Genomic DNA, 5,898 nt, shown 5'->3' with positions numbered 1-5,898 from the left:
GGGTAATTGAGTTCTCCTTTTTATTGGAGGAGTGTGGGAACAGCGAGCTGGGTAGAGTGCTCTTGGGATGGGATAATTAAAGAGGAAAACTCCTTACCTCAGAAGCTAGGAATTGCCAGACTGGATCAGAACTAACAGATCCATCTAGGGCAGTCATGGGCAGATCTCCTCCTAAGGCCTCGTAGTTAGAGGTTGGCTTTGGCCCTGAAGCGTGAGGTTTTTAACTCCTTAAAAAGTCTTTTTAGCATTAACTATTATAACGCTGGATATGAGTGTTCTCAATAGAAATGTCCAATCCCTGCTTGAAGCTTTCAGAGGTCCTGGCCTCTCTTTACTCTCCAAATACAGCAGATCCTCTGAGCCCAGGAAGACAATCTTTGGCATTAGAAGCCATCTGACACAGGAGGTCTTGTAAAACAAATACAAAATATAGCTGAGACACGATTTGTCTCTGGGTTTCAGTCATCACTGTGACAGATCTGGGCTCTCTGGTCATATGGTGAGTTTCTTGAACTCACTTGCTAAAGTTGGAGGGATTGTTTCTGCAAAACAAAATGTTTTCTTCCTGACCTACTAGAGGCTGTGGAATCTGTGTGCACCTCTAAACCAGTCTTCTGGGGCAGGATGGGGGTATTAGGTATAAACAGCCCCATGCTAAATATATGTCTAAAAACACCAGTAAAACAATTCAGGAATACACACAACGCCTGCAAAGAAGCATCTTTGGGGAGGGGTGCATCTATACAAACCAACTATGCAGAGAAGAACAAAGCAGTGCCAGTAAAGGGTCCTGCAGTTTCAAGGGAAAAGCAGAAAAACAAGGTTGAGAGAAAAGGATACTGATGAAATGTCCCTTGAAAATGTAAATTAAAAAAAAAAAAAAAGAGGACAGTGATAGTTTCCTTGGTGGTAACAGGGAACTGGTCGGTGAGTTAGGGAGCAGAGGGGCCAGAACCTTTCTACTGCTTGGACTCCAAGAGGACTTCATGGCTGCCTGGGGCCACAGCTCAGCAATATGCTCGTTTTCCACTACCATCCCCCCTGCAAAATTAAGAGCCCAAATCTGCTCACATATCTAGGGCAGGATTTAGCTCGTTCGACAGGGGCAGTGTGCCCGTTTTTCTATTCAGAACATGTGTACATCCCATAATGTTCCTTATGAAGATCCAGGTTTAGTTAAGAAACCTCCTGTGTGGGACTGCATGCTGAGTGGCAACTAGTATGGTACATCAACCAGCTACTGTGAGAGCTCCATTCATATGAGAAGTTTGAAGAAAACTCACTCGCAGCCCTTGGCAAAGGTTGATTGGGGCCGCAACATCCTTCATAAAAGACTGCTCTTTCTTGAGCATTCCTTTTGCAGGTGATGAATATGGTGACATTGTAGTACATATATGCCGCAAAACTTGAACAATTACCGACATGAAATTTAAATCAGTTCTTACTCCTGTTGCCTGAACACTGATCACACTTATACAGACGGATTAGTATGAGTCAATGAGCCAGTAATTAAGTGAACATCTCTCTGAGATCTGACCCTTTGTTGTAACATCTAATACAGTAATATTTTACATTTATACATCACGTTCCATCTAACGAGCCCCAAGCACTTCCCCAATTCTCTCTCTACTGATATCTACATTATATCACCCCATAAATGCAGCCTCCTCTGGGTAAAAAAGGTGACAGCCAGGGTGCAAATGGCACGCAAGATGTTGCACAGCAACGTGGAGACGGGACTTTATGGCCACAGACACCATGGCCAATCTCTATCAACTTTCCTAGAAAAAGTGTCCACAGAAAGCTGGATGGAGTTCAATATATCAAACATAAAGACCATCCAGAGGGCATTTATGGTTCACTTTCATCTGAATTCCACTGACATTTCAAACATTGAGATTTCCTGTGTTTGCGTCTTACTTTCGAAGCAATGTGAGAAGGTTTAAGGGAATTCAGAATGTGTATTTCTGTTGGAAAACAGCGTTTCTTGGCCTATGGCCAAACAGAATAGTTTTTTAAAAAGAACTGGGAACTTAGACAATTTTTTTTGCACACCATCCATTCCTGTCCTCCACCGCTACCGCAGCTAAATGTACACTCTTCACACTGTGCTAATTATTAAAGGATGTGAATTTCTCGTATCTTTCATCCTCAGAAATCATTTCAGCCCACAATCCAGAGGAAGTACATTTATTATTTATTACACGTGCCACCATGGCATCCAGGCACACAACACATTGTGCATAGAATAAGTAAAGAAATGTGTTTTAGTAGAAGCTGTTGAGTAGAGCACCAAACAACTGAATGTGTGTCAAAAACAAGCAGAGGAGGAGCTATAAAAATCCAGATATCCATGTTCCTGGGGGTATTTCTAATAACATTTAGTACGAAGAGTATTCTTTGCAAACATCTGGTTAAATGAAGCATGAGTCTATGCAACCAAAGCACTTTCTTTCACAAAACAGGATTTTGTTGCAGTTGGCCAATTTGTCTGTGCCATAACCAAAAGGTCATAATTCAGAATTTAAAAGGCACAAGAAAGTAGTTAAGTATCAGGAAAGTAGGTCAAGAGTCAAGCTCTGTTCTGCCACAGCATCTATTCCATCTTTATGCTGTAATGGAAATGTGTAGTTATGAACAGAGCGTTTTAATGGGAGAGAACAGCGGTTGTCATATCAGGCATGCTAATGATGATGTTTTCAGTGCAAGGAGGACACTTCAAGAGTGTCTGAAGCTAGGGGTTGATTTAAGAGCAAGATATGAATATCATAATCAATAGATTTCAGAGGAACAGCCGTGTTAGTCTGTATTCGCAAAAAGAAAAGGAGTACTTGTGGCACCTTAGAGACTAACCAATTTATTTGAGCATGAGCTTTCGTGAGCCACAGCTCACTTCATCACATCATCAATAGAGATGATGATATTTACAGTGCAGCTCAGTACGTTGCTACAAACTGGAAATGAAGGAACCAAACAAGCAAAGGTGACAATGTATGACGGACTTGAAGCTATCAGTTTTAATAGATGAAAATATCAGTAGTAGTCAATAATCTGATTTTACAGATAGGGAAAATGTCTTTAAAAAATTCAAGTATGTCCTGAGTCCTATTGAGAAAGAGAGAATGAGTCTGGATCCAGGCCGTGTTCAAATCCTGCCACTCCTTCCTGCTCAATCTCTCTGCGATCCATCCTTTTATTCCCAAAGCCAAATCGTTGTATCCTACCTCAACCACTGCAACAACCTCCTCTCTGGTTTCCTCCATACAGTCACTGGCTCCCAGTCCCTTTAGTCCATATCAAAAACACGGCATTCGAAGCTCTCGTGATTTTATTACAAGTCTCACGACATTTGGTGGTTTAAAGCCCTGGCTCCTACAGTTATGTAATTATGGGAGAGTCTCCACTTTCATTTAAAAAAACACTTCCAGATCTTGTGGTTGCAGAGAAAAGCGGAAAAACATGACCCTAAAGACTCAAAAAGCGAAAGACAAATTAAAAAACCCCAAAATAATTATTCAATAAAATTTGAAGAGCTCATGATTTATGGGGCCTGACTCATGAATTTTGAATGGTTGGGGTTGGCAAGACTGAATGTAGTTATTAATGTCACCTTCCCTGATTGCCATTTTGATCATATCACTCCCCTACTCAAATCCCTCCATTGGCTGCTCATCTACGATTGCTTCAGATTCAAACTGCTTGTGACCACCTTCCATACTCTGTATCAGCATTTCTCAACCCTTCTGATATCAGGGACTGGCTTGCTGCCTTCCTTAACTGTGTCAGGGAGATCTTGTGGACTGGCGCCAGTCCACAGACCAGCCATTGAGAAACACTGCCCTATATAACTTTGCCTCTCCCTACTTATCTTCCCTTGTTCAGCTTCACACCATTTCCACCCCATCCACACTGCTTTGCCTCAACTTTCTGTTTGTCAGCTTTTTAAGTAACTGCTTCCATGTCTTCTTCCACATGGCCCATAATGCATGGTATGGCGTCCCTGTGTCTGTGGGTGCTCCCTATGGCTCCAGAAAAATAGTCAGTGTCATAGCATGCTTGATAAGAACATAAGAATGGCCACACTGGGCCAGGCCAATAGTCCATCTAGCCCAGTCTCTTGTCTTCTGACAGAGGTCAGTACCAGATACATCAGAGGGAATGAACAGAACAGGGCAATTATCGAGTGATCAATTCCTTATCATCCAGTCCCAGCTTCTGGCAGTCAGAGACTTAGGAATACCCAGAGCACGGAATTGCATTCCTGACCATCTTGGACCTATCCTCCAGGAACTTTGCAAATTCTTTTTGAACCCAGTTATACTTTTGGCCTTCACATCCCCTGGCAACGAGTTCCACAGGTTGGCTGTGCATCGTGCGCAGACGTACTTCCTTTTGTTTGTTTTAAACCTGCTGCCTATTAATTTAATCAGGGGACCGCGGGGGGTGGAGGGACCGTGCCAGGGACCATGCCACGGGGGGGAGGGACTGTGCCATAGACCCTGCCACGGGGGGGGGAGGCGGGGCCGTGCCATAGACCGTGCCACGGGGGGGGAGGCGGGGCCGTGCCATAGACCGTGCCACGGGGGGGGAGGCGGGGCCGTGCCATAGACCGTGCCACGGGGGGGGAGGCGGGGCCGTGCCATAGACCGTGCCACGGGGGGGGGAGGCGGGGCCGTGCCATAGACCCTGCCACGGGGGGGGAGGCGGGGCCGTGCCATAGACCCTGCCACGGGGGGGGAGGGACTGTGCCATAGACTCTGCCACGGGGGGGGAGGCGGGGCCGTGCCATAGACCTGCCACGGGGGGGGAGGCGGGGCCGTGCCATAGACCGTGCCACGGGGGGGGAGGGAGGCGGGGCCGTGCCATAGACCGTGCCACGGGGGGGGAGGGAGGCGGGGCCGTGCCATAGACCGTGCCACGGGGGGGGAGGGAGGCGGGGCCGTGCCATAGACCGTGCCACGGGGGGGAGGGAGGCGGGGCCGTGCCATAGACCGTGCCACGGGGGGGAGGGAGGCGGGGCCGTGCCATAGACCGTGCCACGGGGGGGAGGGAGGCGGGGCCGTGCCATAGACCGTGCCACGGGGGGGGAGGCGGGGCCGTGCCATAGACCGTGCCACGGGGGGGGAGGCGGGGCCGTGCCATAGACCCTGCCACGGGGGGGGGGGAGGCGGGGCCGTGCCATAGACCCTGCCACGGGGGGGGGGGGAGGCGGGGCCGTGCCATAGACCCTGCCACGGGGGGGGGGGGAGGCGGGGCCGTGCCATAGACCCTGCCACGGGGGGGGGGGGGGAGGCGGGGCCGTGCCATAGACCCTGCCACGGGGGGGGGGGGGAGGCGGGGCCGTGCCATAGACCCTGCCACGGGGGGGGGGGGAGGCGGGGCCGTGCCATAGACCCTGCCACGGGGGGGGGGGGAGGCGGGGCCGTGCCATAGACCCTGCCACGGGGGGGGGGGGAGGCGGGGCCGTGCCATAGACCCTGCCACGGGGGGGGGGGAGGCGGGGCCGTGCCATAGACCCTGCCATGGGGGGGGAGCGGGACCGTGCCATAGACCCTGCCACGGGGGGGGGGAGGCGGGGCCGTGCCATAGACCGTGCCATGGGGGGGGGAGGCGGGGCCGTGCCATAGACCCTGCCATGGGGGGGGACGACCGTACCTCAGGCTGCGCCATGGGGGGGCCGTGCACGTGGGCTGCGCCAGGCGGGGGGCGCTGGCCCGCCGGGCGGGGCCCGAGGCACCACAGGGAGCCCGCGGGCCCGTGACAGGCTACAGCAGCACGAACACGCCCCTTGAACGGCAGAGTGACGCATGCGCAGAATCTCATTCCCCGGCACATGCGTACAACAGCCCAACTTCTCACGCGCTCTACGCCCCTTGGGAGCGGCGCACGCGCAGGGCT

The sequence above is a fragment of the Caretta caretta genome, chromosome 26 (assembly GCF_965140235.1).
Source record: "Caretta caretta isolate rCarCar2 chromosome 26, rCarCar1.hap1, whole genome shotgun sequence".
Lineage (NCBI taxonomy): Eukaryota > Metazoa > Chordata > Testudines > Cheloniidae > Caretta > Caretta caretta.
The sequence above is the reverse complement of the archived record's forward strand: the minus strand, read 5'-3'. Positions refer to the sequence as shown.